This window comes from Dromaius novaehollandiae, chromosome 1, assembly GCF_036370855.1.
Source record: "Dromaius novaehollandiae isolate bDroNov1 chromosome 1, bDroNov1.hap1, whole genome shotgun sequence".
Taxonomy (NCBI): domain Eukaryota; kingdom Metazoa; phylum Chordata; class Aves; order Casuariiformes; family Dromaiidae; genus Dromaius; species Dromaius novaehollandiae.
In genome coordinates, this window is record NC_088098.1 from 28,242,373 (window position 1) to 28,264,722 (window position 22,350).

A 22,350-nucleotide genomic window follows, 5' to 3' on the forward strand; every position below is an offset into this window, starting at 1 on the left:
AAAGGTGTGTGCACACATGCAGAAATAAAACTGGGTGTATTCCGCACCCAATTAAAAGTTCCCCACAAGGAGGGAGCATTGCCATTCTCCTGAGTCCACTTTAGGGACCATACTAGATAAAGAAATTTGAGCGTTGGTTCCCTGGATCCATTCCCTCCCTTAAGGTCAGCTGACCCACCTTGCCCCCAGCTGTGCACATCAAAATCCCCCAGCCAGACCTGTGAAGGTTAATGCTGGACTTCAGACCATATTTCTTGTCACCTGTTGGGATTTACAGCACCAAGGAGCAACAAAACTGCACTGTTTGCCTTCCTAGGCCTGCTTCCACTCTTATTATTAAGGAAATGAAAAATCTGGTTGATATGAGCCAGTCTGGGTGTACCAGGAAAATTTCTTGGCTTCTACCACAGTTGGTAACAAAATATCCCATTGTCTGTGCTCTGTCACTTCAGTCATCTGATTTGAGGGCAAATAGCTGGAAACTACACTAATTTTTAGAAAGCTCTCCTTGAAAATACGCAAAGGAACTCCTGAGCTGAGGAAGAGGTGGACTCTCATAGCAGTCGGCATCACAGCACGCAGGTTCCAGCACTGAAGGAGATGAAGGATCATCCTCTGAATGTAAACTCTGTCCAAGCACTTTGGAGAGAGCAAGGGTAGTTAAGGAAATGGAAGAATGATAATTTTAGGGATCTAGGGATCATGTATCATTAAGTAAGGTTTTTAATTTATTTTAGTGAGATAGGGAAATTTAGTGAGAGGAGACACCCAAACACCATGATGATTGCTGTATGTGATACTAGTTGTTTCAGCAAAGTGTTAGTAAAGAGTGAGACAGAGCAGACTCATTGCCAGTATTCTTCTCAGAAATTGCGTCACTTTCCTTCAGTTTGTAAAAAGATAAAATGATATGCTCTTGCCATAAAAAGAAGGGAAAAATAATGAACCTTATGGACTAAAAGGATGGGTGGTTAGGGGAGATCAAGCAGAGGAGGAAATAGTGCTGCATTCTCTTGCTTAACTGAAAAGTGCTATGTCAGTACACTTCAAACTGAAAATGATCAAACACAATACAAACACACAGGAGAGAAGCTATAGCAGTACGTTTTTTGCCTTAATTTGGCTAAAAGTAACCACAGGCTATAAGATCAGGCTACTTCATATAATCTCAAAGTGATGAAAATTAAAATAAAATTGGATCTCATCTGCTACAAATAGAATGGTAAAATTAAATATATCCACTTGCTGTTTATGTATTAATGCAACTTAATATTAGGGATCAGAAGATAAAAGAAGGATATTCTTTATGCTGAGGTTCCCACCTGCACATGCAATGGGATCTTTGTAAGCTTGCTGCATCTCAGTTTAATCTCTGAAGCATGAGTAGAGTTATTTCTAACAGGATGTCATCTGGCACCATTCTGAACATCTTAGAATCTTTTTGTTTTAAAATTCCTTTATTTTTGTTAAATGTATATATATTTCTGGTGATGTTGAATGCATTGCTTTTAATTTTCTTGTGTTCCATGTGAAATGTTTTCTGTAAATTTCTGAGTCCTCTGAAGTATTTGATTTCTTTGGCGCAAGTTTCATCAACTCTTCTGAATTCTCAATTCATAGGGAAAATGATGATTAATTACCTTCAACTGTTTTCAGAAAGCCACAAGGAGTATGAACTGCTGTTCACTGACTTCTCTTCTCTGAAAACCTAGTAGAGCCAGGAAATTTATCCAGAGATTTTCTCACTTAAACTGCCTCAAGGAATCCAAACATAAGCCTTTAGGGCAATAGTCTGTTAGTAATTTAAAAGCAATCTCATCCTCAGAAGATCCAAAAGACTTAGAGAACAAGGTATATCTTAAGAAAGCAGATTAGAGAAGCCCTTTTGGGCATTCTTCTAGTTCAAGACTACAGGATAACTTCAAAAAAACTTAATTTATGTAATTTTTCACTGAAGTTTTCCTCTCTTTCCTTTCAATTTCCCAGGCAAAACCTTTCCTTCATTCTAAGCTTTAATACATGCGATCAGAAGTCATATTCATGTGTTGGAGAAGGGCGCACACCTTACTCTTTTACCAACTTCACTTTTTCTTCTCTGTCCCCTGAAAAGGCTTAGATACACAATTTTTTATAGTGTGAATCAGTAAGTTTATTCACAGTATTTATACACACAATAAACAGGTGCATGAACATTTGGTGGACTAGAACGAACAGCTTCACTAAAGCAATTACAGCTATAGCTCTAATATTTACTATTAGCCATTTTCCAGAATCTTGGAGTTGCTTCCTGGCTCGTTTCCATAATGGAAAACTTCCCAGAGAAGGCAGACTCTCTCAACCTGTGAGATATTTAGCCAAAAGATGCAACAGTTCAACCTTAGCTCTAAGCTGTTGTTGAAAACGGAGCTGCTTACTGATCAGCACTTTAGAAGTCCCTTAGATAAACTGACCAGTGTCTGTAGACATTTAATCTTCATGGAACAGCTTTTGAAGAATCTTGAAATACGAGAGGACCATAAATTTAGACTTCTAAGAGATTTTTAATGGTCTTAGCCAATCTTTCCTAACAGAAAAATGTGAAATCTAATCATGCACATGAAAAATGTCTTTGGTGTTTGCAGACAATTTAATCTGTTGTGCGTGAAGAACTTATTGCTTATTTATTTATATACCAGATAAGGCATTGGTCTTGTTGAAATCAGTATCTAAATTCCATTGACTTTGAGCCATTTCACCATGTTGTATACTGCTGTCAAAAATGTCTGTAGTTTCTGTAATACACCATGCATCACATTAAATATGTGTTTTATTTAATCCTTTCTCTGTTAAGTTTCTGACAGCTTCCAAAGGTTCCTTATTTTCCTTGAGATCACCTTCCAAGCATGGCCAAAAGTGTGCTTTGACATCTGTGGAGGTTTACAAAGTTCATTCTCTCTTTCACCTGAAGGACTTGATCTTATAAGCATCCTCAGAGTACATCCATCCGATTGATCAAGCTTCACACAAAACCAAGCTGACAGTGATATTTTCTTGTGATTAGAATTGTCCAGGATGTGCAAGAAGTGTTTTTAACTACTTTTTCAGCCTTTCATGTCTAGAAGCTAAGATACTGAGTATTCCAAAATAAAACAATACTCTAATCTCTCTTTCTGAAATAATTTCACTTTGCACAGAATTACTAAATACTCATAGGCACAAGAGAGAACTCTAATCACTAGTCTAGACAGTCAAGTGATCTGGGAAAAGGGAGGCCAGCTGCAACTCTACTTAAAAAGAAACAGTTAAGTATTTGTAGGTATAGGTTTAGAACTCAAGTTTCCCCACACATAGGCAAATATATCAATTAAAGAGTTTTAAATTAATTAAATATATACTATTTAATATAATAATAATAATGGAATATGTAATATATTATACAAATATAAATAAAATATAAAATATATAAAATATTAATAATAAATATAATATACAAATAAATAATAAATTGAGGTATGTTTGTGGGAGATGTATTTTATCTGTGTGATCTTACTTCCTCTCAATATTTAACTAGCCTGTACAAGGGGAAAAGCATCAACAAGATGAATTGCATACTCTATCTTCATCCTTAGATTCTTTTCTAAGATGCTGTAAAGCTAGTGCCCTGAGAAGTAAGTTAAATTCCATCAAGCAAAGGAGGGAATTGGACTGAGACCTCCTACTTCCTCGCTCTGCACTCTAATGATCAGAGTAATGGAAAATGGGAGAGGTGATAGCACCGGCAGCTCCTTCACTTAAATCACTCTTCAAAGAACAGGATCCTCTCTTTCCATTTTGGGTTCAAGTATCTAATTCCTGAAGGGAGCTTGAGCCTGGTGAACTTCCAGTAGTATCTCCTGGCAGCTTGCAATATCTAAAACCCTAAGAAAGGCAAGATTTAAAACACAGCTTTATCACTGACATTTCTGTCTGGCTGTCACTAATAGGCTTTTTGCTAAGCCTGCTAGCCTGCCTAGGTGCCTAAGCTGGCATTCCTAGTAAGGGAAACCTAGGTTATAACTTACATATCAGGCGTGGCAGTACCTGTCTAGTCATGAATTGTCTTTTGAGAAAATAGCTCTGAAGCCTTAAATCAAGTATTGTTTTTAAATTCTTGACAACATATCAGAACACTTCTGTGCAATATCTTTTCTGTTTAATCTCTTGCTAGCCCAGTTCTCTACATATTTTACATCAAAACACATCCCATGCATACGAATGTGAGGGCTCATTTTGTTACTGTATACCAAGCAGCGCAGCTTTTATATTAGGCATCACTTGAGCTTTTGATCTTATTTTTGGTCTCTTTTTCTGCTTTGCAATATTCACATTTTTGTTGCTATAGTAAATAAACACTAATTTCCAGAAAGTGTAAGTCCAGCAATAAGGGCATTTATTTTACTATTATGGCATCGCGAGATCCTCTGAAATAAATTTGAAATGCCAATAAATAAAATTAGATTAAAATTCATCATACTGCTGGGTAGGCTACTCCATCTTGAAAGATTTTCAGTTTATGACTGGGAAGGACTCATGATCTCCCGAATAAGATTAGCCTAAATTTTATTGTCTTTTATCGTCTGACATTCAGTCAGGTATTTCTTACCATTTTACTTTGTGTAAAGAGAAGTACTTTATGTACTGCACTGTGATCCATTCACCATTGCAAAACCTCAAACCAAGTGGAATAAAGGGTATCAACTAACTCATGTTAAAATCACATGGGTGGCATTCAGCCGACTAAATGTAGACTTTTACAATGTAGACATTCACAGCTGAACTAGACACCCTCTGGTCCTGTTATAGTCAATGGAGAGAAACAGGCATTTCTAGGATGCAAGTCAGCTTATTCTAACATAGATATCTAAAATAGGTCAGATGAATCATACACTAAAAGTGCCTATTTCTGGTTCCCTTTAAACTTAATGGAGAGAGTGACTAGCTCAGATGCAGACATTCACACTGTAGACATCTAAAGTTAGGTGAGATGAACACAACCCTGGATGTCTTTCCATATCCCTTGAAAGGTCTGGTCTATGAGCAAAATGCCAAAGAATTCTTTTCAGCTAGCACTAGCCCCTTCCATCGTATCAGCCCACTGAATATTTCAGTTGGTAACTTCTTCATAACCACTCTTTCCATATGTCCAAATCATGATTGATACCCATTATGATCAAGTTACTCATATCTTTTTTTTGTGTTACAATACTGCAATCATGTTATAGCCTTTTGTGTGTCAATTAAATGAACGTGCCATGTATCTGATCAATGCTTCCCTAAACAAAGACTACAAAATACCAAAAATTAAAATAGGGGATGGCAGTAAAGGGCTAAATGAACAAAGGTTGATACCTATGCAACATGAAGACTAAAATGCTGCTTTGTAACTGCCCATTGGTGGATATAACTGCAGCAGGCAAAGTGAGGAGAAATGCTACAAAAAGTGGAATGGTAGTATTATGACTACAAAAAAGATGCAAGGTGGCAGAGAATTACTCTGAAAGCTAACGTTCCTTCAGCGACACAAGTTCTGCTTACCATCATGGGCCAACGAGCCCACCTGTTTCTTTTTGCTTGATGCCACCATCCTACTTCCAGCAATGATGGCACAATAGGAGGTGCCATCAACAACAGAGGTACCTTCTAGCTCCGCAATAAGCTGCATAAGCATTTGAAGTAACTTATTTATTAATAATTGTATGCATGACACCATTTGGAAAGCTCTGCTTTATGCTATTGAATGTGTATATTAGTTTATCTCAGTAATATAAAAAACAATATGGAGTTTAAATTCTTAGGAGAATCACAAATGAGTAATCATACCAGTTGCAACATTTCAGCTTAACCAGATCTTAGCTTCTACATCTGAAAAAGGTTCAGCTTTCAGTTCAAGTCTTGCCTGTCCTTCCCCTGAAGTGTGCCGAAGCTTCTCACTCCACTTCCTCAAGGTTAGGCTCGCCATGTTCCCTGGGAGTCCAGCAAGGACACAGATAGCTGTCTGAGAAATGATGCTTCTCTCAGCATTTTATGTCCATATTTTCTCAAAGGCAGCAGTGGCTACATATTGTCCTTGTGGAATGCAGTATTGTGAAAGCAGACTAGGTAATTTCCTAACATTTTAGGCCTTTTGTTCACACATTGCAGAGTGTTTCTTTAGACTGCAGTTTTGTTATTTTTAAGATTAAAATAATTTAGTTAGTTGGGAATCTAGGAGTGTCATAGCAAGAATAAATGTAAGCAAGTAAGCAAGAGTAAACATTTAAGGCTACATCGTAAATTCAAGCACTCACTTGCCTCACGTTATAAAAGGGATTTTCTCCACATCCAGCTAATCTTTACATATTCATGTCTCAAACAATAATACCCTGGTCTCAGATTGATAGGAACATGAAAATCTCCAAAATCTGAAGCAGTAGTGTCTGACTTACTGTTTAGCCCTTGGATATTTATATGCATGTGCTGTATCATTTATAGAGTCTGTTGTTCATTTAGTGTGTTGTTTTTCAAGAGGTCAGCTGTTCAGATTTAACTTGCTAGAATCATAATGGAGTTTCTGGGGAGATGCAGGATAAGGGTTTTTTGCTCATCATGGATATTGTGTTTTGTACTGTAAAGCTACTAATATAAAGGTCATCTTGAGAGCTGTTTCTTGGAATGTATAAAGAGTTAAACACTATAAAAGTTGCCACCTTGCAATGAACAAAATGGTATATCTATTCCTAAAATGGCTGACTGAAAAGCAAGGTCAGCAGTGGTGAATAATCACATTTACCACACGTTAAATGTAGACAAGGATTAATTTTGAACAATATTGAGCATAGCCTGTATGTGACAAGAAGCATTATGTTTGCTTTTAAGTGTCAGTAAACAGCAGTCTCAAAATGGTATTAAAATGCTTTCTGGCAATGCAGTTTAAATGAACTGCAAGACGTGGAAGGGAAGGTGCAGAAACAAAGGTGTGCACTGCGAGTGCTTCTTAATTAAGAGATGCACCTGAAAGAAAGGTTTATTTGAAATAACCCTCATCTGAGGCTTTTCTCTAAGTGGTCTCATCCAGAGTTTCTCTTTAAATGATTAGATCCAAGTGTCCGACTTCCTGAACTTGTGAACTGAGAGATTCCATCTAATTTAATCTTGTTCTCACCAACGAAAACCGCGCCGGCGGGAGCCGTGGGCAGCCCGCTGGCAGCCCCCACCACAACCACAGCACAGCGGATTCCACCTCCCCCGCGACGCGCCCAGCAACGCAGGCCTGTGCCCTTTTAAAGTCACTGCAATTTACTGTATTGTACCCAGAATGGCCGAAATTATTGGCTCCACTCCTGCGAACACTCGTGTTCAACCACATGCATGTGAGCAGTGCTGCCGAGCTCAACAGAACTATTCTCGAGCGTGAAATAATATCCTTGTCTCCAGTTCGGGAACTAGCTGAAACCATGTATTTAGAGGGAGCACGACGAGGCTAAAATAGTGCCTCTATTTAAAACAGTCTTCACCAGCACCCGCACCGCTGGCGGGTGGGGGGTGCCCCGACGAGCCGTTGGCCCTTCCGCAGCGGGCTGTCGCCGCGGCCGTTGCCCTGCACAGGCTGCACGCGGGCGCCGAGAAAGGCCCCCGCGGGCCGTGGGACCGTAACGGCTCTTCTCCAGACGCCCTAGACGGGGCGGCGGTTACAGGTAGAGGGGGGCTGCGACGGAGCGAGGCCTGGGACTGCCGGCAGGTCTGGAGCCAGGTCCCCTCGCGGAGCACTGTGCCGATTTTGACATTTATCCGGGTGGCGGAGGGAGGGAGGTCGCCAGCAGGGTCCAGTCGCTCTCTGGCGGCGGCCACAGCCGCGGGGCACTGCCCAAGATGGAGGCTGCCGCCCCCCCTCGCGCCACCTCAGGTGTGAGAGGGACCCGCGCCGCGGGCAGCGCTGCCCCACCCGCCGCCGCCGCCGCCGCGCGTCCCCGCTCCGCGGCGAGCCCGCGCAGGCGCGCTCCTTCCCCGCCTACCCCCCCCGCGGGTGCGCGCCCCGCGGTGCGGACGGGGGCGGGGGCGCTGGGGAGGTGATAGGCGCGGGAGCGCGCCTGCCTCGGCTCTTCTCGCCGGGCTGCCGAGCGGGGAGGAAGAGAGGGAGGAGGTGCGCGGCTGCGGCTCCCCCCACCGCCGCTTCCCGGGCGGAGGGGCTGCAACGACCCGTGAGTACCGGTCCCCGCCGTCCTGCCGTGCCGCCGCACCGCGAGGCGACGGCAGCCCCCCGCGGCCGCCCCGACGGCGGGGAGCCGTGTGGCAGCAGCCGCAGCGCCCGGCATCCCGGGGCCCGACCCGGCGCCGGCTCGGCGGGTGCGTCCGTGCGGGCGGGCGCGCCGTGCGGCGCTGCCGGAGGCCCCTCTGCGGGGCCGAACTGGGGAGGCGGGCACGGAGCCGCCCGCGGGCGGCTGCAGGTGCGCAGGACCCCGCCGGTCCCCGCAGGACGCGAGCGCGGCGGGCGGGTGCGTGCGAGGCACCTGCCGCCGCAGCGACAGGGCCCGCCGGCGGAGGCGGCCGCTGTCGCGGCTTTGTTGCGGCTGCAGGTGGGGGCCGGGCGGTGGCGGCCCGGGGCCGCCGCAGGTGGGTGGCCGGGGACGGCGGCGGGCGCTGTGGCGCCGCAGCCGCGGAGCGTCTCCGCCCGGCATCGCGACGGGGGCGCGCACCCTCCGCCCGGCAGCGAGGCGGCGGCCGGCCGCAGCCCCGCCCGCGCGGCGGAGCGCCCCCCCCCCCCGCGACCGGGCGCGCGCGGAGGGGCCGGCAGGGCGCCATTTCGTGCGGGGCTCCCCCCCCCGCGGCGCGGTGCCGCGCGGAGGCTGCGCGGCCGCGCTCGCGGGGAAGGAGCTGTCTGTGCTGAAGCGGCGAGCTGGCCCCGGATTAGGGCTTGGGGGGCGGCTGCCCGCCGCTCGGCGCCTCTCCATCTGGAGCGCGGGGCGGGGGCGGCGGCGGCGCCGGGCAGCGCCTCTGAAACCCGCCTGGGCGTGCGGCTGATGTGTTCAGATGGTCACGATTTTTCTTTTTACACGTTTATTTACCACGTCTTTTCCTTCTGCGCTGAGCTCTTTCCAGTGAATGACAGTGCCAAAGAGGCTTAAAACGACTAAAAGCTGTCTCCATCCCGAGATGTTCGTATATGCCCGCGTTCTGCTTTACCTCTTCTAAGGGTAACTTAATACAGAAAACCAGTGAAATCTGAGTGTCAAACGTACTTGCTCTTCAGTTAAACAGTAATAATTAACTAAACCTTGAGCTCTTGATACACTTCTCGGCACAGGTGTGTTATTTTTGAAGTCTGAAATGTGTTTAAACCAAGGTTTCTGGTTAGTGTGTATTCCATCTGATTAGTAATGCCAAGCTGCTTAGATATTTAAGGGCTATAGTGTGCTTCAGCCCAGTCAATAAGGCTGTTCCATATTGACAAGTACATTGTGAAAAGAGTACTGCTTGCTAGCTGTCTGTGTAGTCCGTTAAAATAATGGAAATGTGGTATTTAACTCTACAGTGAGACTTGTAGATCATGATGAGAAGTTCCTTTATCCATAAAGGTCCAGTTTTTCACTGTTTATTCAAACAAACTTCCTGCTGAGTCAAGAAGCCAAGATTAGCCACTCTTTTTTTTTTTTTTTTTTTTTTTTTTTTTTTTTTTTTTTTAAACATGTTCATGCCCTCTGAGTTTTGCTTTCTCTTTTCTGAGTATTAAAGCATATTTCAATTCTGAATTCAAAATATTGTGGAAAGTAAATGAAATGATAAAATTTCATTGAATCTAGCAGGCACAAGATTATACTAAAAGATGAAAGAGGTTGAAATGATAAATCAGCTTGACAATTCTGGGTTGTAATTATGTGGGACTGTGCATAGAGCAGGTCCCTATGCAATATTGGAAGGCATCTGAATTTCGTTCTGAAATTGAGAGCAGTATATGTGTGAAGAGACATCTTGCAGGTATTTTTTTTGCATGAGATAATCAGCTGAAAAGAGAGAGATACTAGCTCGAAGAACCTGCAAGAATATATAGGAAAACTGACTTGCAGCACTCCTATTTTTAATATTTGTCTAATCTGTTCAGTATTACCATTCATACAAATACACCTCAGGCACCTGTTTAGTTGATGGCTATCCTTATTTTTGAATATAAATTGCAAAGCAAGTGACCAGAGTTGCTTAAGAATTTAATATTAAAGTCTGTGAAAATAACTTATTTGAATTTAGAAGTACTTTGAAATTCTCTCAGGTGTTTGATACATTTTGACAACTAATTTTAGTATGGAATTGGTAAGATGTTGAATTCTGAGAATATTGAATGTTAAAAAAAAAAAAACCCTCATCGCCTGATGCTGTCAGAATCTGCAGCATCCATTGAACGAATTTAAATTCTGGATTGTGCAAAGGAGATGTAGCTAAAGGATAAGTGTACAGCTGTGTGACCACATCAGATGATGGGCTAGTGTGTACAAGCCGGTGTTAATGATGGAGTAAAACCCTCTTCACTCGCAGAATAAACTTGCAATTAAGCATACTCTTACTCTGACCGTTATCTTCTGTAATAGGTCTTATTGGCCTCAGTACAAATACTCAAAAGTAATATTGATCAAGGTGAATGAGATCACCACAATCTGATTCTTAATTACTATGCCTTATCTTCTTGCAGAAAGTATATTTTTATCATGTCAACAGATTTATTTATTTGTTTGCTTTGAGAAAAGTTGTAATAAGAAAATTGGACTTTTAAAAATGGCTTTTATATTCAAGAATGGAATGAAATAATGAATCCAGTGGATATTTACTGATATCTGCTGTAAGCTTGTTGTGCTTTGACATTTCTTTCTGCTGCTTAAAAAAGATGATAGCAGAAGCTCTAATAACCAAATTGCAGTTTCTTGGAGTTAATGAGATGTCTCCCTAACTGACATATTTCTTCGCTTTGGGGATTCCAATTTCAAGTCAGGGGAAGGTAATACTAATCTTTTCACTTGATATAATAAAAAGAATGAGATGAATTTCCATATTATCTGGTTATAAAACATACTGAATATATTAAGGGTTTGGTTTTTCTAATAGATTATTACACAACTCAAATGGCTCCATCAGCCTAAAAAGTAAATCTGTTTTGCTTGGAGCTGTGGAGTGGCTGTTACTCTGTAGTTTTATTCAGTTGTCCCAGATCACCTTGGCCTGAGACTATTTACCTTCCATTATGTCTGAAGAGCACAGTAAGAACTGTGCTATTCAATTTTTACTGGATACGTTAATTTTGTTATGTTTTATGAGCAAAGTTGGTAAAATGGGAAGTCATAGAGGAAAAAGTGCATCAGTAATGTAAGCTGAGGGAATAATGTAGGAGGTCATCTGCTGGGCAATATGCAGCGAATTTGATTTCGCCTTCTTGAGTGGGTTGATAGTATTCAAAAAATTCAGTTATACTTTCTCTACAGTCATAATTTGTTGCATTTCAAATTGGTAAATATATTTATTGCCTATTCAGTTTAGTATAAAAGATACTGTCACTTTATGCATATATGAATATTGTCTCCCACATAACAGTAGGAGAATTTGTAAATAAACCTCAATAGTAAGATTAACATGATGTGCCATAAGTTTTGTCATATTGTTTGTTAACCAGGAAAGCTTAGTTACGAGCTAGCTATATTGCTTTTTTCTGAGCTGGTGAGGGCTGGCTGAGCTTTCAGTTATTTACCTCAGTAGAAAACTGAAAGGAAAAAGTGAACAAAGGAGGTCTGTTTTGCCTGTCCCACTTGCTGGGCTGTTGTCTTTGCCCTTTTCAGTGAAGGAGGGGGTAGAGCTGGGTCAAAGTTGAAGAACACTGAAAAGGAATTCAAGTCTCATATTGAAATGTGAATGATAGCTTAGTTTGAGTGTCGAACGGATTTGTTTGAATAGTAATTTTTGTATCTGTGGAAGCTTTAGCTGACAGATGGTGATGGACCTGCACAGGGAGAACTAGAAGGTATAGGTAGAAGTGTGTTCAGACCCAGATTAATATGCTCAGTAAACGAGTACATATCTGATGAGACTTCTAATACTGGAGATACTGATGCTAGACACTGTGCAACACACTAGACATTTGATTGTGTGAATTAAGGGCAGGCCCCTGCAGCTGGCATACATTCAGACTTATTTGTCTAGCCTAATTGCATTGCAAATACTTCTCTGGATTGCTCCTTAGCTTCTCCCTTCTAGTAAACGTTGAATAAGTACAGAAATGTTCATCTGGATCCTCTATTAACTGGTGTAAAAAGCTTTCAATTTTTTTTGTTTTGCTGTATGAATTGGGATAAATGTATCTTAGTATTTATTTTGTGAATGCACTGTTTTCCTACACTGTTTCATTTTTTTGAAATGGCTCAATTCATAATGTGATTACAGCTTTCCCCTTGTTAACTTTTTAGTATGGAAGCATAGCAGCTTGAATTATAAAATGTTTCTGTAAGAGCTTACAGTACCCCCATTCTACTTTAAGCAACCAAACTTTTATATAAAAAGCAGCATTTGATCCAAAGCATCTCGGATGCACAAAAATAGCCAAGGGAGGAAAAAAGACCAGTTCAATTTATGAGGACGTGATAACTTTAAAAAACCAGCCCCATTAGAAAAGCTGTCCAAATTAGCTGTCTAAATCGTCAATTAAATAAGAGAATTAGTACTAATTTGGTCTCTCTAAATTCTGTAAATTCTCATGCAAGATTTCTGAATTTGCATGAGGCCTCTTGGGATTACAGTTGTCTTAATACTTTGTCTGCACCATTAAGTATATATGACCTTTTAATTTCCTCTGGTTTAAAGTATGTAATTGTTACTGTTTAACAACGTGCTTGAGGAGAACAAAAGTTGATCCATAACTTCCTGGTTATATGGGTTACAATCTTTGGCCACTGTTCAGGCTTTTCTGGACAGTCTCCCAAAATATTAACATATTATGTCACTTTACAGGTCATTATTGAACTGAGGAGCTGATGGTGCTTATACACTAGTATAGATATTTTTTGTCTTTCGGAACTGAAACTCACTTCTGATTTCCATTTTTTAAATACGTTTTCAGCCTTTCTGCATTTGTCAAGCTTGATTCTGAGGGTTCAAGTAAAGTAATCCACTTTTCAGTGCCAGAACTGTAAGGCTGTGTGTGTGCATGCATGCACATGCGAGTAGACCAAAGGGTATTGCATATGATCAGTTACTGCACAAGTCAACTGTATGAGACTGGAGGCTAGGGAACAGCTCTGCTGGCAGATAACACTAGCAGTGAGTTAGCTGACCAGTTCATAGGGCAGTTTTCCTGTTGAATATTGCACTGTAGCATGGGCAGGGTGGTATAAATGAACAAAGTCTGAAGTAAGAGGCTGAAGAAGATAATGGATCAAAATCTGTCATGAGGAGGGCTGCTTTATCAATAAAGGTATGAGGAGCAGAATGTATTGAGTTTTGGATTAGAAAGAAGTGATAGAAATGAGGGAGTTGAGAATAATACTCACTGGAAACCTTAAATAGGAAAGGGAGCAGTCTTCTGGAGCTCCAGGTAGAATAGATTGAGAGGGAATGTACAACTTAGAGATAAGTTTGTGGGATGAAGTAGGGATAGCTTTGAGGCATGAGGTGGGAAGCGCAAACAGTCCTGAAGGAGAGAAGAATCCTGAAAAGCATGCCAGAATCAAGGAAATCAATTACATGAAGGGGAGCAGAAAAAGGGGGAAATGGTAAGTTTGCCTTGTTATTGGTCAAGTGGCTTTTTTGTTTTCTTAAGGACTTATCAAATCAAGCAATTTGAAGGAAAACATTAAGTGCCCCAGTTATTTGTGGCATGTTCCCCATCAGTCAAAGGTATTTAAGAATTTAATATTGTTGGTCAAATTCATCTCAGCAGTAAGGTTGTATAGCACATAGCTGGATAGCCAGTCTCTTCACTATTGCCCCAGTGTTTGGAAGGACTGAAAAGAATGGGATTTCCTTCCCTACTACAGCTCACATCTCTAGGTGAATCAAAATGTAGGAGGTACCTTATATGCCTTCCTCATTACAGTTTTCAAGTGATAAAAAGAAGAGGTAAGCTTCATGTGGGCAATGGCTATTCTTTGTGTGGGATGAAGAGGTTCAGTGACTCATTTACTGCCACTTCAAGTAAGCTGGAATCTGTGGGTTCCTCCCCACCACCCTTTGCTTGTGGACCAATGCTATGGTCTCTGGACATACTAAATACAACAGGAAGTTTAACCCCCTTGAGTTGCTTTTATTTTCTGGAAAATGGAAGGCTTTTCTTCATCAGCTTCCTGAGTTTTGTAATTTTGCCACGGTTGTTACATGACTACATACTACTATAATCTGGTTTTTGCCATGGATGAGATGAGATAGTAATAGGTTGTACTAGCCCTTTTACTGTTTTTTAATCTTTTTCTGACAAGTTATATCATATTGTTTAAGCTTAGAAAAGGGAGATGCATTCCTTTTCTTTCCCATGCTGTCAAAATTGTATGTAATTTGAGTAGGTGTACGACAGAGGAACTTTATATTGAGAGGAAAGTATAGAAATAGAGTTTTTGCATGCAGTGTAGGATGAACTGAGGCCTCTAGTCATTCTTGTTGTCTTGCAGCAGTAAGTTCCATGTTCTAGGTCCAGCTACTATGAAGACTACTGTCCTCTGTAGATGTGAGCCTTTTTCAGTTGTCAACAATTTGATGGTTCCAATGTGATTAGATTGTTGTTGTTAAACTAGTCATAGGCATAATGGCAATCCCGTTCAGTTCTGAAATAAGATCTGAGTAAAGCTAAAAGCTAGGACAAGAAACTGGCTTCCCAGAACCTGCAGCATGATGTGTTGTAGAGTCTTTGGGCTGTCATGTTTTAAAGAAGCTGACACTTTTTCTGGAGTGTGGGGGAAACCATTTCGATAGTGTCATGATCAAGCCTATAAGTCATAAGGACATGAACTTTTGTGACCTGGCATGTTGGATAGGAAATGGCCTTGTTTGCCAGATGTGAAAGATTCCTACTTCTGTTTACCACCATATTTATTGAGGTGTTTGTTTACTGAAGTTCAAAGATGCCCAAGGATAATGAATATCTTGGTAGTGAGGGTGGAAAGGGGACCAAATATGTTGGGTTGTCACAGGGAATCCACAGTCTTCTGAGCTTTTCTTTCTACTGCAAACATCATATTATTCTTGCCCAGGCACAGCTTTGATTAGGACAAAGGAGCTGATGAGGACTATTACTACTCGGTACAATTCAGTCCAAGTAACACTGCAGGTTGCCTGTGATGTTTGTGGGGATGTGAAGGAATGTACCGTTCATAGCAGAGCTCTACCTAATTTTTCTGTTGTCCAACTCATTTTTGTCTACTCACAAACAGATTTTGGTTTGGTTTTATAATAGCAAACAAACAAAAAATTTCAGCCATTTTGGGTGGTCTTTGTTCTTGTATATGTGGTTTTTATTTCGTCTGATGCCCTAAAGGCATCAAATAATGAGAGAGGATTGCACCTACTATTCCTCTGAAAATGAAGGCTTAGAGTTGGGAAATAGTTTTCTGTAATCTTTTCCTGGATATATAGTACAGTGTAAAAGAGGAAGTTGCATGACTGCTTCCCTGTCACATGTTAGAGGAGCAGTGTTAATAAATGGGTTACAGTCAATGGTTCTTCCTAGCTAAATGTTTTTGTCCATATTGGTCTTGTGTAATGTTGTAGAGGTTTACTTGTAAAGTAAATCTGATGACTTAAATTCCAAATCCTCTTTTAAATATCCATCTTTTCCCTGAGAAGCACTTCATGTCTCTATGGACCTTGGAATCTAATGGCCAACATTTCAGTGTACTACAGGATATAACATCTTCCCTCAGATGGTAACAACTGTCTTCTCTCAATAGCAATTGAAATTTAAGGTGTTACTGTTGGTGTCTAAACTTGGTTGCAGATGCTGAAAAACTAGGAACATCTTAAAAATGACAGTCTGGCTATTTCTGTGAGATAAAGTTGAAATATAAGCAATTACTTCACTGAAGGGAAAAGCAGGCAAGCCCAAGGTGACTAAAAACTAAACAATCTGCTAGAACTTGTAGGTGGTGGTTGGATAAAATGCGTTTGTAACTTAAAAAGTAGGAATAGATGAAGGTGAGCTTGACCACCAGAGGGCAGACCTACTGTTTAATGAATGAAAACAAAAACAAAAAAAAGCAAACAAAAAAACACCATAGAAAAAGACCACCTATGCATATAAAAATATAGGGAAATAATGGTTGAATAAACAATGTATAGATACAGAGTTTCATAAACATAAGATAGTGTTACATTCTGTCAGTAACATATACAAGTAAATACAGCTGCTTATAACTCAGTTATATTTTTGTATTCATACAGTGAAATTCAGTGCAGACCATCAGATCATGTAGTTCAACCTGTCATTAATAAATTATTAAACTTAACCCATTTACCTTTATATTGAATCCAGTAGTTTTAATTCAAGTGCATTTTCCAGGAAGGTGTTCATTTGAAAATGAAAAAATAAAACACTTTTTCAGTAGCTTATTTCTTTTAAAGAAGAATTTAATCCTGTCTGAATGTGAAGTGGCTGGAAAATGACCCTAATTTTCATGTTACTATAAAGATCCCCCAGGGTCTACCTATTCTTCTTCTTCTTTTTTTTTTTTAATAATAACAATAATGCCCTTGAAAAATAAACAAACTTACTTTTCAGAGTATCATGGAAAATCTTATAATATTATGGTCCTAAAATTAAGTACTTCAATAAAAGCAGCCTTTTCAGGAGGTAGGATTGTAGTTTTCAGTGGAAAATGGTGTTCAGTGATTTTTAATTAAGCACCTAACACTCCTAGTAAAAAAACCTAAATAAAGAATATCATATGTTGCCTTTTACTGCTCATGAACCTTCTCAAATTTTTAGTTTGAGTCTCTTTGAATTATTTTTTCCTAAAAGGTAGGCAGTTTCTATAAGGGAAGTAATACTGGTCCTTATCCCATTGTTTCAAAGTTACAGAGCTCCTTAGAGGCAACACCTAGGAGCTTTGTTTGCTTTCTGTGGGCGCTTGAACCTAGTAGTGGTAGTTGCTGGAGTGAAAGATCATTCAGAGAGCCTTAAATGCTGCCCCAGATTTCTGTTTTTCCCCACTGTCACTTCCAGCAGGCAGAGTCCCCCTCTAGTAGCAGAACTTAGAGAGGACTTTCATAAGATGACTTGCAGATACCATCTGCAAATCTTTAGCTGGAGCAATTTCCCCAGTTAGTTTCAAGACTTTAAGAACTTCTTCACAACTCGTTCCCCACTTTGGCACTGAAATATGGTAGCAAATTTCTCATAGCAGCATGGGAAAAGTACTGGCAGAATTGACAGCATCAGACATTCAGGAGGATCATTGAAATCCAAGATTTAAGATCTTGTCTTCATAGGTAGTACACTTGGCTAATGTGTCTTGGCTTCTCTTCTTTTTTCTTTATTACTAGAAGGGCCAAGAAACATTTATTGCAACCCTGAACTGCTCTTAATATTTGGTGGTTTTTTTTTTTTTTAAATTTGGGTTTTCAGTAAATCATTAAAGTTATGAGACTTGACAACGCTCTACAGGGACTGAATTTTGCCCTTTGAAGAGAGACATAACACTGTTTGCTGAGATCACACACTGTAGTTCTAATCTACTGGCAGTAGATTATGCTTTTTCCTTCTCCATTGATGGATATTATATTGAAAGACGTGCCAACTCTTAGAACTGTTTATTCTCTTCATTGCTACCTTTAACCCTAACTGCGACAAAAGCATTTCTCACAACAAAATAAAGTAAACAAATGTCAGTCTCTTTGTTATTTGAAATAGGAGAATTTCATATTAAAAGTTAATATGCAGCTTCCTAGTTTGATAATAAAAAGATGTAGGAACATGGAATGGAAGAAGAAAAGGTAAGAAAATGCTGAAATCGGAAGAAGGTGTGGAAAAGGGCAAAAATTAGGGGAGACAAAGCAAAGAGACTGGATCTACTTAATTACAAGCAAATTGCTATTCATCGGACAGAGCTATGATTTGTTGTTTACTAAAATAAAACCTCAAGCCACCATTTTAATGAATGATGCTCTTAACTGTAAAATATGGTCTGGACTGGCAAAGAAAACAATTGCATAAAAAAAATTAAATGGTGCAAGAAATAATATTTGTTGAAATTGTTCTCATACTATGCATCTGTTCCTTGTCTTGCTGTTCAAGTTTTGCTAGTACAAAAATGATGGTGTCTTGATCTAGATTCTAGTGACTTTTTTCACAGACTGAGGGAAAATTGCTTTTTCTTGTATGGAAAATGATTTCTGAAGAGAGAAAAACAATTAGACAAGCTAAAGACCAGGAGCACAGAAACAGGAATATGCTGGTTACACCCTTTTAATATGTGAAAAAGTGTTTTTCTGTAATCAAGTATTATCCTGAGCCTCCTACTTAACGTGGAAACTTCTTCCTCTACCCCCCCCCCCCCCCATAATTGACTCAGATAATCAGATTTTAATGTAGCTGTATCTTGGGCAGAGGCATACCTTACTGAAGGAACAGATTTTTGGCATAGGTAGGATAAGTGGGGTAAAAGTAAATGTAAGGAGAACAGCAGTTTTGAAACAACTTCTAATGTTTCAGTTTTATTTTCTGGAATGGTTTTCTAGAGCAAAATCATGAAAGCCTTAATTTAAGTCACTGGCAGATAGATAGGACACATCTGAAGAAACAGCAGCTCATACAGTCAAATTAAACTAGGCTTTTTCATCTTTTGATGATTGAAGCTAGTGGTGTCACTGCTCAGTCTGTCAAAGCAAAAAGAGCTGCGAGGGCATGCAGCTACAGTCTGCCTTTTACACTTACTGTAGATTGTTAAACTGTGTGTGAAGTTTGTGTATTTTCAGGCTGTGGTTGGGAGTGCAGAGGAAATGGGGATTGTATTTTCCTTAACTGAGACCGTGTAGGGCAGGGATCCCATAGCGGTATGCTCTGTTTGTGTGGACCTGCGTCTCCAGGCTCCCTTTGAGCATGCAGGAAGGTGCTCTGGCTCTCTGAGCTCTCACAACGGTGAGCGTCAAGCTGCAGAGCATCCCCTGTGGTTGTATGGTTTGGCTCTCGGCAGTATGTGTGATATCAGTTGAGGAATCAGCTCAGATAAGGTAGTTTCTGAGCATGCAGGGAGCATGTCTTTATTTGGCTCGTCAGCTGCAGAGGCCTAGGCACTAGGTTATGAAGGCCAAGAAGGCAGGGATGAACACAAGCACACGGGTCAGCTAGGTCTGTAACTCATTTCTCAGTCTCCCAAGTGGTTATATCATTCTAGTGAATAGCGTAGTGGGTTAATATTCCCACTGTACCTAGGAAGGCTGGACTTGCCAGTTGTATCTGAATTGTAGACTGTGCCACAGTTTGGTGTAACATGCATGGATGAATTATATCACTGTTACTGAGTTGGCTTCACTGAATGAAGCCAAGATCTTTGAAAAAGTAGTAGATGGAAAGGGAGAGAAGGAAGAGAGCTATGTTGGATGGTAGGTAACTGCTGCAACCTCTTATGGTTATAGTCTGAGAAAGGGGTGAGAGAAGTTTAGGAAAGTTATAGTTTGAGGGGAGAAACTAATTTCTCCATGAATTGAACTGTTGTGATGTATGCTGATGTACTGCTGGGAAAAGATTCTGTATGATGCATACAACCCAAAAACCTAGAGAGAATACTGTGAATCATTGATATTAACCTGAAATGGAAGGAAATAACATTATTGTAGTGATGAAAAGACATTAAGATGAAATATTGCACTACAAACATGGATTGCTTCCAGAACAGAAATCACAAACATTGTCTTTCAGCTTTCAAATTGAAAAGAGCTGACTGACTTCAAATGAGGCCCCTGGGGCTCACCAGAAGGCAAACAGAAGCCCCTGGGGTGGCCCTAAAATGCAGGGGGAAGACTATAGGGGGTTCATACCCTGTTGTCTAATTATGTGTGAAAAATATCTAAATAGACCATAAAAACAGTATTAATGAATAAGGGAAAAATCACTTTCGCTAGAAAGTTTAAAACCTCCTAAAGGACTCTCTCTTGTGATCTCTGTGTAACACTTATTTAAGATCCTAATTGTGACAATATGCTGAAATGAAATGGTAGTTTAAATGTAAATGTTACAAAACACAGCTATTGATAATTTTTCAACACTAAATATTTCTGGAAAAAATAACTCTTCATCTTTCTCAGAGAACACAAATCGGAACTCTAAACCTGTATACTGCAACTTAATTTCTGAACACTAATCCTCAAAGAAAAATTTGTGTAGTGCCCAGAATAAAACACTGGCAATTCTCTGAGTAACACACAGAAGAGCAACATTTTTGAGTTCCCTTGTCTCATCTATCCCTTTATTGCTCTTTCTCCCATCCTATGGTAGATTTTTAAATACCTGCTATTCAGGCAGAGGGGAGTAATTAGTATGTAAATCTTACTTTTATGAGTGCAATCATGTAATAGTAGGCACAGAACTGTAAATATTTAAAGGTTCCTTCTAAGGATGCTTACATACTTAAATATAATTAGACAGCCAGACTTTGAAACAAATATTTTAAAACCTCTGTTTGTTGTATAATGACTTCTGTATTTTCATATGAAATGATTTTGCAAATTTCTGAAAGCTCTTTGATGCTGAGCCTCTGTCTGTACACTACTGGTCAGAATGAGATTGTAACTTATGATTAGGGTGTCTAGGCATAATTATTATGCAAGTACTATGCAATAACCGTTTTTTTAGAACTAACGTCTTTAAAGAATATTAAAGCTGGCCCTGCTAAATGTGTTCACACTAGTCAGAAAAAGTATTGTTCTATTGTTCTGTACCAGAATTTAAAATACTGTATGGAAGAACATGTTTATTTTGAGTACTTCTACTTTCAGATACCTTTCATGTAGTATACCTTACTCATCAGAAAGTTTTGTTTGCTATTAAAAAAGGTGGATTTGAGACTTTTAATGTTATTGAGAATGGAGAAAGGAAGAAGTGGATTTATATCCAAGAAGTGGATTTATATCCAAGAAGTGGATTTATATCCAGCTAGTAGAATTCTGAATAGTGCTTCAGTTCTAAAAGACTAACAACTGTACTGTCAAGAAAATACAATATCCTGCAGACAGCTTAGGGAGACAGCACCATTATATAGCTTGGAGAACCAGAATGGCCATATTATCCTCACTGACTTGATCATCAGCATGAATGAATGATGTTCTGTTTTCAATAATCAAATTACTGACTGGACTAACAAATATAGAATTTGGTCATAGAAAGATGGTGAATTTTGAGACTTAGTCTCATAGCATTTTGAAGGGAGAAAAGCTTCCTTTACACATTACGCCAACTGCCTTCAGAATTCCAAATGGTTTTAATGTTACACTGGCAACTTCTAGAACTAGTGTCACATAGTAGCTTTAAATAAAAAGCTTGCACTGTACATATTTTTACTTATTCTCAAAGCTATGTTTTTTGTTAAGCTAAATTTATTTGGTTTTGGGGACACAACTGTTCTTCAGTGTCATTATGATGTAGGCTTAAAAGGCATGCCAGTATCTAAATATAGAAGCACAATTCACTGTAACAACAAGCAATCCAGGCAACTCTAAACAGTTTCTTGAACAGGTTCCTTATTCTGACTTTTTCATATCAGGAACAGAAAACAGCTTTGCAGCAATTTCTTGGAAGTTGTAATGTTTGAGCGTGTTTTGATAAGATACAAAGTGAGTTCCCAATCATGGGGCTGTTCATCAGATAAGCTCCATCTCCATGATGGGAGCAGTGCCTCAGTATGAGTTTGTGGTGTGTTGTGTGGTGTTTTTGTTTTTGTGTGTGTGTATGTGTGTGGGATTTTTATTCTCCAGTGATTTTGGTCTGTATCAGGTCTTTGGGGTTTGGGGGGGAGTGCTAACATAAATGCTCCCAGAAACCTTCTGGTTATGACTACCAGCCACAGCACTGAAACTGAGTATATTGAACTCTTGGTTATCTGTTAGTGGATCATCCATGTTCTGTGTTAGCAGTGCTGTAAATGTGGAGCTGCCCCAGTTGGCTTCCTGTGAGCAAGCTTAGGTCAGAAAGCAGCATAGCTTCTCCTATGTGATGCGGACTGGTTTTAGGTCAGGTTTAGTTAGACAATTTCTGTACATTCATAGTCAACAGTATCACTGGACTCTTTTGCATCTCATTGAGTGCTCTTCTGTAACTTAATACGTGTACATGTGTATTATCCATGGTTTTTTCCTGATTATTTGAGCCTTGTATTGCCTTGTATAATTGAGAATTAACTGTGCTGT

The 22,350-nt window shown here is 40.2% G+C and overlaps 1 protein-coding gene across 1 annotated transcript in view; it reads left to right on the plus strand.

Annotated features, from left to right (window-relative positions):
* Positions 1 to 8,054: 8,054 nt before the first annotated feature.
* Positions 8,055 to 22,350, plus strand: part of NRCAM (neuronal cell adhesion molecule) — a 158,298-nt gene continuing 144,002 nt past the window's right edge. The window contains 1 exon segment of the mRNA XM_064507881.1: positions 8,055 to 8,195. The gene's annotated coding sequence lies outside the window, so the exon portion shown is untranslated.